This window comes from Triturus cristatus, chromosome 2_2 (assembly GCF_964204655.1).
Source record: "Triturus cristatus chromosome 2_2, aTriCri1.1, whole genome shotgun sequence".
NCBI lineage: Eukaryota > Metazoa > Chordata > Amphibia > Caudata > Salamandridae > Triturus > Triturus cristatus.
The window spans coordinates 1,105,674,129-1,105,688,347 of NC_140582.1; positions in this window are offsets into that span (position 1 = coordinate 1,105,674,129).

Genomic DNA, 14,219 nt, shown 5'->3' on the forward strand with positions numbered 1-14,219 from the left:
CGCAAAGCAGCCATATGGCTTTAGGTCGCTCTCCCTCGTAGCCCCTCTCCACCCCCTTCCCTGCTGCTATTTCACACGTCTTCATCAGAACTCACGCTTCTCTCCCCCACCCACCACCATCGTGTCCAATGCTTGTTTATGTAAACAATTGTGTTCGGATGCAGAAAAAGCTCACGCCTTACAGATCCATACGAAGACACGTTTTGGGGATGCTTCTTTTAGTTTTGATTTTTGTAAAGCAACAGAGCGTGGTGCAGTTAACGCCATTCTTTACTGCAGAATGAGGTCTATGCTATTTATTTTACAGTATCAGATGTACTTGGATCCTGAGACGAGAATGGGATTATTAGTGGGATGTATATTCACGCGGGGGCTAAATCGGGCACAATCGATTTTGAGTTTTGAGGACTACATTGTTGTTTGTGCTGCGTTTTCCTTCTTGTATTTTGAGTTCGATGCCGTAGATCCATACAGTGCGGAATCAACTGTTGCGTGTCCGATATATTGCACTCTTTTTGCCTGCATCCCAGCGACAAATTGTCAGTGAAACTATCGGATTTTTTTCCAGCGTTGCCCTTTGACGCTTCTCAGACAGAATTGCATTTGGAGCTGCGATTGCGCTATGTGAAAGTTGGCCCACATGAACTGCCAGTCACTCCCATTAAATGATTGCAGCTCATGTGATGTGTGATGTCACACTCTAGATTGTTTTCTCACCCCTTGGATACATATGCGCATTTTGAAATCCTCTACATTTGTGTTACCAAAAGGCTCCGCAGACGGAAAACTAATGAAGATGTGTGAGTTTGGCCGAGTGGTTGGGATGCCCGGGTTTCAGCAGCATTGTGTCGCGAGCTCACAGGCATGTTGGAAAACAAACACACTCGGGGTGGAATTCGTTAAGTACATGTGCTTACTTCCCAGGCTGCGGTTTGTCTCTGGCCTCAGAATGTCATGTTACATGTGTTTGTTTGCATAAACCGGAGGTAGCAGCTGTGCCTTCTTCTGAGGCAGGCTGCCTCCTGGGTTATAATTCTACCCTGTGCAAAAAACGAGCAGTTTTAATGTCGGGTTGTATTCTCGCAAGGCTTATTGCGCGTGCACCACAAACCTCGACGTCTGCCCACGATGCCTTGCTTGCACCCCTGGTTTGTGGTGGCCTCCTGTGTGCGGGATGAGGGGAGGGTCGGTTTACATACTCGAGGCAGCATCTAATAGCTGTTATTTTTCCACCACACGTACTTTCTCTACGTGCCACAGCTTATAAAGCTGCACGTGGGCCGCTATGTGGTTTTGATTTTTTTGTTTGTTGCTGCGGTGTAACTTGGAAGTGAATCCAGAGCCGTGCTGAAGGGGTTAAAAACCTCAGTATGGCACTGTGCCCGACACTACACTTGTTGAGGCTGCTACATATGTGCTAACAAACAACAAGCATTTGCAATGCAATAGGTCTCGCATTTATGCGAGTTTGAGCTATTGACATTGCAAATAACAATGCCTATTGGCATTGTCATTTACAATGCCAATAGCTTTAACTCGTGTAAATGCGAGACCTAATGCATTGCAAATGCTTGTTTTCTGTGCAATGAAGATTGGTGCGCACATCGCGCTGACCTCATTGCATTGCACTTTCCATGTGCACAAGGGGCTATCTCAGCCCCCTGAGCACGTAGAAAGTCAGGAGAGATATCATTGGAAAGGGGAGAATCACCCCATTAAAATGGTAATCCTTCTGGTGGCTCCCCAAGCAAATTTGACTTATTTAAATTTGTGGTTGCAGGGAATTCTGGAAAAGAAAATATTGGGGGGTCCATGTAAGCCATACCTACCTAGACTCCCCCGCGTGTCTAATTTCCAGAAATATGTGGGTTTGGTAGGTTTCCGTAGATGACCACTGAGCCCAGGGCCAAAAACCCAGGTGACCCCCCTTGCAAAACCCAAAACCAGGTTGTTTTGTGATATGTAATTGTGATGTATCCACAATACGTTTTGGCCTTTTTCCTGTCGCAGGCACTAGGCCTACCCACACAAGTCATCTTTCCCATTTTTCCCCCAAAAGTATCGATGTGTTTTGGCTAATTTCTGGGTCCCCTCCAGGGGAATCAACAAACCCTGGGTCCCTTTAAAATCCCCATGATTTTGGAGGAAAAAGATGCAAATTCGGCGTGGATACCTTATGTGGGCAAAAAGTTACAGGGGCCTAAACGAAAACGACCCCAAATTGCCCAAAAAAGGCTTAGCACAGGGTGGAAAAGGCCTGGCAGCGAAGGGGTTAAATTCTGTCGCCGCTGTTCTTTTTTGCCAAAAAGGCACAGCACCCTGCTCAGTGCCTACTGTACTGACTGAAATTTTTTGTGTCTTTTTACATTTGCACTTAATGCATTTGATGTCCGAGGCAAGATGGCGGACGCTCCGGTGGTCGAGTGAGCACTTGCAGCCGACCGCCCTCCACAAACTTTGGACCCGATGCGGCTCAAGAGGCTCAAGAGTAGAAATTAATGCAGGCTCTTGGAGGCTACAGGTGTATAACGGTGGTCAGAGTGAAATGCTTTGGAGGGTACTTACGTCTCGCTGCTCAGCGGTGTGTGGTCCCCGGGTGGTGATTCCGTTTCTACAGCTGGTGTTGTGCTCTCCTCAAGGAGCTCGGCGATCCTTCTTCAAGGTTTGGCGAGAAGCGGTTGGAGACCCCACAACGACATTGTTGAAGCCCGCAGAAAATGCCCAAGAGAAACAAAGACATGGAGCGACTGCTGATCCAGGAAGTAATGTGGGATCCGGGAACAGCCGGACGGTAAAGCCAGGGAAGAAAACTACTCCTGCTATCTTTCTTGCAGCCAGGAAGGGAAAGAACCTCAAGTCTGACGGTCTGAAAGTGGAGAGCTGTGGGAATGCAGGGGCTTCTGGCTATTCTTTGAAGGCAGCAATGAACAAAATGAACAAAATTAACCATGGAGGGCAGGGGGATAGCGACCCTTTAATGCATACTCCAGGGGGGCATTGATGGGACAGGGGGCAAAGTATTAAATACCGCACAACGCTGGGGGCAGAATATGGTGCAAACATGACAGAATGAGCAGCTAATAACCAAGAGATGGATAAAATAGTTTATGACATGCTGCAATGGAAGATCTGATAGATCAGAGAAAATCTTAAGAACTGCCTGAGGCAGGTACGGGTGATCACTTTTTCTCATTGTCTGACTATTCTAACTCATCAGGAGATGAGTCCGTACAGATATCTGATGGCCCTTCTGGCTCACCAAGAGGACAGTAGAGTGAGACCAGCAGCCTTCACCAAGATGAGAACCCGGTGAATTGGACCAGGATTCGTGGCCCAGATACCCTACGGAAAAAAACACCAACTGGACGCCCGGAGAGGCTACTGATGCAGCAATCTTGTCTATCCAAACACAGCCTCCTATGTTTAAGTTAGGCCCAACTGTTTCCTCAGAGGGGGTATTGAGACAAGAGCAGTATAACTCGACAGACCACACAGAAGAGATCTCCCTGGCTGGTATTTATGAGACAATTATGTCACAAAGAGAAGAAACCCAGGCAGAGAGCCAAAAAACGCAAAGGGTCAAAAGTTAAAAAATTCAATATGACGAGTGGCCAAAGTCCTGCTCCGAATTCGTTGAGCGGATAACTGAGGCTGAGAACAGGATCTCCACTCTTGAGGATGAAATGACTGCTCAGAAAGCAGATACAGATGCTTTGTCAGCGCAGTGTAGTGAAATGGCTTGGAAGCTCGAGGACATGGAAAATCAACTCCGTCGCAACAACTTATGAATTCTTGGTGTGCCCAAAGGCTTCAAAGGTTCTGACCCACGGAAGTTCATGGTAGGACTATTTACAGAAGTTTTCCCGGAGTTGACTCATTGGGCATGGAACACCGAGGTGCAATGGACCCATCGGGATCCCTCCTGACTAAGTAACAACCAGGGGTCCAGTAAAACTGTTGCACAACCTAGAGCAATTCTCATTTGTCTATCAAATTTTTTATCTAGGCACGCTTTGTATGACTTGTCCAGGCCAGATAGGAAGAGAAAGGGGAATGGGTCTGAGTTCTTTGTTCGCTCTGACTATTGTCATCAAACAGTGGAAAAAAGGTGGCAACTCCGGCAGTTAATATCTCTATTTCAGGGTAAAGGAGCCCAAGCATTCCTCTTGAATCCAGCTAAGCTCAAGATTATATATGAGGACAACACACAGTTTTTTACATCTGAGATCAAGGCTAAAGAATACCTCCATGACATTAAATCTTAAATTGTATGGGAGGGTGCTGTAGCAGATTAAGTTACAATAACCTTATCTACATCATAAGGATGCTATCTATCAATATTCTCAGTACGTGAGTCATATACAAGGTTATGCTCCAATATTGTTTTCACTTTTTTTTGTATTCAAGCACTTGTTCAGATGAGCCTGAACAGTTGGGTTTAATAGCATATTGGTTGGGTAACTTTTGGGGGAGGGTGAGCGGTCTGCGTTGGTGCAAAGTTCTCCATCATTCAAGACCAACGGGTCTTGCAGCCTCTATGCTTGGGTTGGCGGAGGGGGTCTCTGCTGGCAAAAGAGACACTAGGTTGGTGCACTTGGGGGAGTGGCTGCTGCAGGGGCACAGGGGGTGAAAAATGGGAGGAAAAGCCAATAAACTAATCCAAGCAAATAAGAAGAATTGATGTGGTGCATTGGGAGAGAGGGAGTTGTTTTTGCAGCTTTGAAGAAGGTTAATGACGAATATATTGTCGATATGTTCATTTAATGTATGGGGCCTCAATGAGAGCGCTAAGCGGCAAAGGGTAGCACAGGAAATTAAAATGATGTCCCCTGATATGATCTGTTTCCAAGAGACACATATTCCCTGGACTAAACATAAGGTGCTAACAGAGGTAGGGTATAAGCTACTGGCTTGTACATCACAAGGGACTACAACAAGAGGGGTGGCCATTTTAGCCAAAAATAACAGTTTAATAGTAGGGAAAAGCATCGCAGATAAATGTGGTCACTGGGTAATTGTTGAATGTGTTATTGCCAATAAAAAGTTTACAATTTGCTCGGTGTATATATCAAACCACGATGAGGCTCAGATATTAGATCTTCTGAATACAGAGTTAGCTTCTTGGGTATCTCCCCTGATATTGTGTGGGGATTTCAACATTCAGCTTGAAGAAGTCACCCAGGGCTCTATTGGAGATAAATATTATGGTTGGAAACCCAAGGTGTACAATGCTTTACAGCAGCTTATGTATGAGCATGGTCTGGTTGATGTCTGGCCAAGATTAAAACAATCTGATCCAGGATATACACACTGTTTTTGTCCATATCAGAAGTTAGCAAGGCTTGGTCATTTATTTGTTACTAAAACACTTTTACCTGAAGCACAGATACAGATTTACCCGAGAATTACCTTGGATCATAATCCACTACTACTAAAAATCAAAATGCAAGGAGTGGTATGAGCCCAGGGGACTTTTTCCTTTGATCGGAAGCTGTTGCTTAACGAGCAATTTGTTAGTCATATACGACAGTGGCTAAAGCTATTTCTTACCATAAATCGGAACTCCTCTAAATGTGGCATTTTGTGGGATGCCTTAAATGCTGGACACAGAGGGGAAATTCTGAGTTTTGGATTGTATGCTCAAAAGCAACAGAAGCAGTTTATTCAGGGGTTGTATGACAACATCCAACAAGCTGAATATGCGTTAATATATGCTCTGAGGGAGAATCTAGATAGCTCTCAGGCACAAACCGAAGTAGCTTGCTGCAAGACTAGGATAAATGGGGAATGGGCTAAGAATAATGCTAACAAAAATATCAAATATTCAGAAGGGACTGTTTTGAGTATGGGGAATCAACTGGAAGATGCCTGGCAAAGAAAATCAGTTGCAGAGAGGTAAAAGATGCATTGACTGCAATTAAAGATGTAAATGGGAAAGTTATAAAAATGTGGGATCCCAAAGGTTTTAAGAACCGTCTATGAGGGGCTATACACAGAGAATTATGTGTATCAGGATAGATCTAAAGCATTTTAGAAAGATCCACATAGGAAGATATTAAGTGTGGACGATTGTGGATACCTAGAAGAATCTATAACCCTGGAAGAGCTTGTGGAGGTGGTTGGCTCGTTATCAACAGGGAAAGGTGCTGGTCCCAATAATCTCCCGCTTGAATTTTACAAGACTTTTCTACCCGAGATACAAGCAGATATGCTTACAGTCCTTCGCGCGGCACAGAAAGGGGATGCCCCAGCGTCATGGGATGTAGAAAGTATCATTATTTTTTTGTTTTTAAAGATAAACCATCTACGCTACGTCATAGAGACCTATTTCGCTTTTAAACTGCGATGGGAAGATATATGCAGGAATTCTGGCAACACGACTTAAGGTGGTTCAGGCTACCCACAAAGCGTGGCTGCAGATACGAAAGCTTCATTTTTATAAGTCTACCTCCTCCCAAGCACTACCCCCTTCCATTTTCATTGATACCATCATGGCTAGATGGAGACAACAGTGGTATCAAGTGATGATCTGGAAATACAGAACTTGAAATGGAACACCAAACTAGATCAGGGAGGTAATATCTTACAAGAATCAATTGCCTTGGCAGATAAGCTTCTGATTTCCTCTAGTCTTAAAATGCAACATTCTAAAACCATATTTAATTTATATTACACGCCTGCCAAAATTGCCGGTGGGGAGGGTCAAAATGAGGGCAAAAGTACGCGCTGTGGGATGGATCAAGCCGATAGTCTGCACATGTTTTTTGAATGCCCAGAATTGAGACAACTGATAAACAGGATGGAAGCTTTTCTGACAGAGGTAACAGGGGTACAGACTGTGATTACATCCATGGGGATGCTTTTGGGTGTATTGGAGGAATAATAAGCCACACAGGGTATACATTAATTTAGGTACTTTATATTCATAGCTGTGACGGTGGCTAGACTTGCATAGCATCACTATTGAGTCAAAAAGAGCCACCTTCTTTTGAAATGTGGAAGGGCAGATTATACGCTATATGTAACCTAGAACATAGTCTTTATACCCTTAAAGGGGGACAGAAATGTAGGTTAGGTATTAAGATATGGGGGGGCGTTAGTGGACCATTTAAAATGGCTCCGATTTAAATTTGCCTTTGTGTTGTTGCATGCCCTGGCTTCTTTATTTGTGTTTATTTATGTTCTGGTGTTTAATGAAGGATTAAATTAGAGAAACACTATATGTTTGTATATTTTTTTTTTTATGTATAACCATGAGGTCTCTCATATGCTTTTGTCATCTCTCGCTTCGTTTTTTTTTTTTTTTTTTTGCTCTCTCCTCCTCTTGATTCTGCTGTCTTGTTCTGGTCTTGGTCTTATTTATTTATTTGTATCTTTCCGAAACTCTATTGTGACTAAATGTATATTCTGGTCCCTCTTGTTTTTGCTCTTGTTTGTGTAATTCCATTGTAAACGTACACTATCCGTTATTGCTTACCAAAAATTAAAATTAAATAAATAAATAATGCATTTGATGTCCAATACCTATTGTGAGAAAGTGTATTATTAGTTGGCATGAATGACACTATTCCTAACTAGGTCTAATTAGGTTCTTCTAGCTTAAACCTGAGCTCAACCCTTTCTAGATGTAGCACAGAGCAGACAGGCTTAAGTTAGGAGAAATGTATAAAGCATTTATTAGCACCAAACAGTTAAAATGTAGAAAACAAAACACAATACAAATTACACTCCCATTCAAAATATTAATATAAAGTTTATTCATTAAATGGACAACAAAATTACAAACATTGCATGTAGGGAACCAGGGATATTATTTTTCAAATTTATATAGGTTTCTAGCGCTAAAAGAGCAAAGCATCAACTGCAAGTATCTAGTCACACTAGACCAGGTCAATGCCAAAAGTTACGTTCGACTGAGATGGAGCGCTGTTAGCCTGATATAGGGACCAGAGTCATCCTGATAGAAATTTCACCTCCTGACTTAGTTGCTTTTCTCAAGAAAAACTCAGTTCTTTGGCAGGTTGAGATGCAGGCTGGATTGAAGAATGGTTAGTTGACGGCAGGCTAGTCCCAGGTTAGAACTTTGCGTTGGTGGGAATTGCCGGGTGGTCATTGTTGACGTGTAGAGCTGCATGCAGGCAAAGTGCAGAGTCTGTGTCCGAGCTGGTCTGGTTCGCAGTCAGATGCAGTTTTTGCATTGGCATTGGTCAAGTTTTTTATTTGCATTCACAAGGAGAGTGAGGACAGTTGTTGTCATTGTGAGGGACTCTGAGCGGGATGTCCGGCCAACTAAATTGCTACATTGAGTCGTCGACAGAAGCTTCGGTTTCAGCAGTGTCCTGATGTGAGTCTCTAGTTCTTTTGGAGTCCAGTTCTTGAACTTCTCAGGTACACCTCAAGCGTCAAGGACATATTGGGCACCACTTGGGGGTTAGGACTCACTTGGAGGTTGTCAGCAGGGTGTCGCAAAATCCAGGTGGACCTAGACAGTGGAACTAGACAGTTTCTTGGGCTTCTTGCAGCTTTTGTGTTCTTCGAGCTTAGCAGGAGACTAACAAACTATTTTTCAAAGGCCAGTCCTCTGTCCTCAGTTTAAGTGGGAGTAGGTCCAGCCCTTGGTATTTCTCTTCACAGTTTACAGCAGGTGCAGTCCTCTTTCGGGAGTAATGGCTCAGCAGGCGCAGTCCTTCTTCTGTCTTTTCAAGGTACAGCAGTATTCTGAAGAGGGCATCCTGGGTGCCGCTTTTATGCTTAGCACTAACTTGTGGATAGGGAAGACTCCCTGGCCAATAGGGAAAAGGTTCCCAGGACAAACGCTACCCACTTTGACATCAATTCCTGGGTCACAAGCTATGTACCAATCGCAATTGAGGTCGCAAAACATTGGTACATAGCTTGTGACTCGCTATTAGGAAGGGAACGCCCCTTCCTAAAAGCAAGTCGCAAAACTCTACTTTGCAAGTCGCAATTTATTTGCAACTTGCAAAATAGTGTTTGTACATGGCCTTATCAGAATTAGCATGCGCAAACGGGTCGCAAACCTGCTTGCGCATGCTAGTTCTCGTCGTACATCTGGCCTCTAGATTGCTATTTGTAATATGCTTATGGCCTAAAGCTGATCCCAAGAAAACTTTTGTTGATAAAAACTGTGCATACTTTGGTTCCTATCTGGAACACATGGTAACCTATGGTAGTCTATATACATTTTTTTGCTGGACAGAAAGCCAAAAGGATTGTTTGTGGCATACAATAGCTGACCATTCCTCTTGTGTGAGCAGGCCATATTTTAGTGGGTTTTGACAAAAAGACAAAACAATTGGCAACACCAAAAGCTCAAGGTGATACCTATTTGCTTGCCTTTTTTCTTAGTCATGTTTCTGTGTTTAAACTATGTTTTCAGGTAGTAGTAATTCAAAGCCAAAGTGTATTTTGCCCAATAAGAATCATTTTTTTTGTGATGTGCATTACAAATAAAAAATGGTTTCTCTAACTGTTATAAGTATACCCACCTCCTCAAAGACACCAATACAATTCTTTTAAAAGTATATTTCAATAGTATCGCAAGGCTACAGCTGCCTTGAAATTATAAAGAAAAAATAACATAACATCAGGTTGTCAAGGTCCTACCTATTGTCTTTGCCAATCCCTGTTATGGTGCTGTTTGACAGCAGAGCTGTTGCCAGTCAATTATGTTATATTCACCGGGAGAGCAGCTTTGGCTTTGCCCACATGTTTGGAACCAGGAGTAGATGTTTTGATTGGGCTGAGGTTGAGGCTCCCACAAAAAAATCCTTGACCTCCACCAGCTAGGATCATTTTGTTTACTTATCCATCTACCTAAGCTTGAAATTTCAAGGGCATACACATGACATTGTAATGGTAATAAATATTCTTAGATAACTAGACAATCTATGATGTTTAACTCTGGCAGCGGCACATATAGGGAGATGGGCAATTATTAAGCAACATGGAGTTTTAAATCTGGCTTTATAGTGCAACTTTCACCTGCCCTTGCGTGATCAACAGAGAAGAGCTTTTAGAGGCCTACTGAGAGAGGAGCTGAGTCTCCACACACATGTTCGTCACCCTAAGTTCAACATTTGATTGAGTCGAATTTGTGGTCTTCCACTAAAAAGATTGTATTTATTGCACTTTTTGGATTGTGACAAAGTTTATACTTGATGACACAGGACTGAGGGGCGGCGATAATTATCACTAAGCGCGCTGAGCGCTAGGATAATTATAATTATCGCGGAGATAGCGTGCTATCAGCAACGCTTATCTTCAAAGCGATAGAAATGCAAGCGTTAGATGGAAAACAGTGTGATTATCACTGGAAATCCAGCGATAATCGCACTGTGACCGGCGATACCTTGCTGATAGGGCAGGGTGGTCTTAGCCATGTAATCCACCTCCCATTGGATTACATGGCTAAGTCAGAAGTAAACAAGGCGTAAGGAAAGTAGCGATAACCATGGTTAGTGCTACTTTTCTTATCGCTATGCTTGTTAGCGATTCCCTTGATAATTGGAGAAATGTCGGTTAGCGACATTTCTCCAGTTATATCAGGAAGGAATGCCCAATTTGCATCTCATTAGAGATGCAAAGCAAAGCTGGGCGTTCAGTAAACAGGCGCTAAGGCAAGGATTCACGCGATAGCGTGACCTTGCTGATATAGCGATAACATTATCGCCGCTTTTCGGTAGATATGCCCCCATGTTGGTTATTATGATTATGGCTATAGGCTTGATCTGTTTATTACGAAATTTTATGATACGTGCACTAGACCTCACGCATTTGATAGCCATTTAAGTGTGAATTGTTATTACTCCACATTAAGGTGCTGATTCCGATCCGTTAAAAAAATTTACCGTCCGACTCGTATCCGTATTTTTTTACGTACGAATCGTACAGGTACCGTACAAACGGCGAAGTACGATTCGTATGTGAAAAATACATACGAATGGCGTCGGGAAAATGGTCCGAGAGTGAGCTGTAAATATTTACGTCCGAATAGCATCGGGAAAAGTGTCCGATAGGGAGCCGGACATTTTTACGTGCAAATCGTAAAACAGAAGTCCGAGCGCGCAAGTACGATCCGTACCGCCCGTCCGAATACACAACTGCATGTAAAAGGCCCCGTACGGAGCGAACGCTGTAGCCTACATGTACACCGGTAAACTTGTGCCCGAATACGAGTCGTACAGCCCCCCTCACCCCGCACATGTCAGCACCGTATGCCCGTATGTCAGCACCGTACCCCCCCGTCCGCACCGTACCCCAACACCATAGCACAGCCCCGCACCTGTACGCGCCGCACCCCAGGCCCGTCTCCCAGCCCCGTACCCGTATGCACCTTACCCCAACACCATAGCCCAGCCCCGTACCTGTACGCACCGTACCCCAACACCGTAGCCCAGCCCCATACCTGTACGCACCATACCCCAACACCGTAGCCCAGCCCCGTACCTGTACGCACCATACCCCAACACCGTAGCACAGCCCGCACCTGTATGCTCCGCACCCCAGGCCCGTCTCCCAGCCCCGCACCTGTATGCCCCATACCCCAGGACCGTACCCCAGCCCCCCACCTGTACGCGCTGCACCCCAGGCCCATCTCCCAGCCCCGTACCTGTACGCACCATACCCCAACACCGTAGCCCAGCCCCGTACCTGTACACACTGTACCCCAACATCGTAGCCCAGCCCCGTACCTGTACGCACCGTACCCCAACACCGTAGCCCAGCCCTGTACCTGTACGGACCGTACCCTAACACCATAGCCCAGCCCCGTACCTGTACGCACCGTACCCCAACATCGTAGCCCAGCCCCGTACCTGTACGCACCGTACCCCAACATCATAGCCCAGCCCTGTACCTGTACGCACCATACCCCAACACCATAGCCCAGCCCCGTACCTGTACGCACCGTACCCCAACACTTTAGCACAGCCCGCACCTGTACACACCACACCCCAACACCGTAGCACAGCCCGCACCTGTACGCGCCGCACCCCAACACCATAGCACAGCCCCGCACCTGTACGCACCGTACCCCAACACCTTACCCCAGCCCCATACCTGTACGCACCGTTTCCCAACACCGTAGCACAGCCCCGCACCTGTACGCACCACCATAGCATAGCCCGCACCTGTACGCACAGTACCCTAACACCGTACCCCAGCACCCTCACCCAGCATCGCGTATGTACGGCCTGTAGCACTAGGGTAGTGTTGGCGTAGGCGTATGCCATAGAGATACGGGCCGTACCCGCGTATGTACGGCCCGTAGCACTATGGCGTACGCCTACGGCAACACTACCCTAGTGCTACGGGCCGTACCCGCGTGTGTAGGGCCCGTAGCACTATGGTAGTGTTGCCATAGGCGTACGCCATAGTGCTTCGGGCCCTACACACACGTGTACGGCCCGTATCACAATGGCGTACGCCTACGCCAACACTACCAAAGTGATACGGGCCCTACACACGCGTGTACGGACCATATCACTGGAGTAGTGGTGCCCTAGGGGTACGTGTGGAACGCACCGTACCTGTGTGTGGATAGTGAAATTACATAGGGGATACATGAGGGACAAGTAGAAGGGCCTAAATGCATGCTGGTTGTCATGGAGACCGAGTTTCCAGTTCAAAATGTTGCATCAGGTGGCCAGCAAAAGTTGGTTGGAGACAATATACTATGGGGAAGATTTATGTTTCCTGGCGCATCCCTGCAAATCAGCAGGGATGCGCCAGGAAAGATGCGCCGCATTTACCGTAGCCCAGCCCCGTACCTGTACGCACCATACCCCAACACCGTAGCACAGCCCGCACCTGTATGCTCCGCACCCCAGGCCCGTCTCCCAGCCCCGCACCTGTATGCCCCGTACCCCAGGACCGTACCCCAGCCCCCCACCTGTACGCGCTGCACCCCAGGCCCATCTCCCAGCCCCGTACCTGTACGCACCGTACCCCAACACCGTAGCCCAGCCCCGTACCTGTACACACTGTACCCCAACATCGTAGCCCAGCCCCGTACCTGTACGCACCGTATCCCAACACCGTAGCCCAGCCCTGTACCTGTACGCACCGTACCCTAACACCATAGCCCAGCCCCGTACCTGTACGCACCGTACCCCAACATCGTAGCCCAGCCCCGTACCTGTACGCACCGTACCCCAACATCATAGCCCAGCCCTGTACCTGTACGCACCATACCCCAACACCATAGCCCAGCCCCGTACCTGTACGCACCGTACCCCAACACTTTAGCACAGCCCGCACCTGTACACACCACACCCCAACACCGTAGCACAGCCCGCACCTGTACGCGCCGCACCCCAACACCGTAGCACAGCCCCGCACCTGTACGCGCCGTACCCCAACACCTTACCCCAGCCCCATACCTGTACGCACCGTACCCCAACACCGTAGCACAGCCCCGCACCTGTACGCACCACCATAGCATAGCCCGCACCTGTACGCACAGTACCCTAACACCGTACCCCAGCACCCTCACCCAGCATCGCGTATGTACGGCCTGTAGCACTAGGGTAGTGTTGGCGTAGGCGTATGCCATAGAGATACGGGCCGTACCCGCGTATGTACGGCCCGTAGCACTATGGCGTACGCCTACGGCAACACTACCCTAGTGCTACGGGCCGTACCCGCGCGTGTAGGGCCCGTAACACTATGGTAGTGTTGCCATAGGCGTACGCCATAGTGCTTCGGGCCCTACACACACGTGTACGGCCCGTATCACAATGGCGTACGCCTACGCCAACACTACCAAAGTGATACGGGCCCTACACACGCGTGTACGGACCATATCACTGGAGTAGTGGTGCCCTAGGGGTACATGTGGAACGCACCGTACCTGTGTGTGGATAGTGAAATTACATAGGGGATACATGAGGGACAAGTAGAAGGGCCTAAATGCATGCTGGTTGTCATGGAGACCGAGTTTCCAGTTCAAAATGTTGCATCAGGTGGCCAGCAAAAGTTGGTTGGAGACAATATACTATGGGGAAGATTTATGTTTCCTGGCGCATCCCTGCAAATCAGCAGGGATGCGCCTGGAAAGATGCGCCACGCAGATGTGCCGCATTTACAATGGCGTAAGGGCGGCGCATTGCTGGAGTCGTGTCACAAGCAAGACGCAACTCCAGCAATGTTTAGGGGCTGCCCATACCTAACATGCTGCGTCATGTCTTACGCCTGCT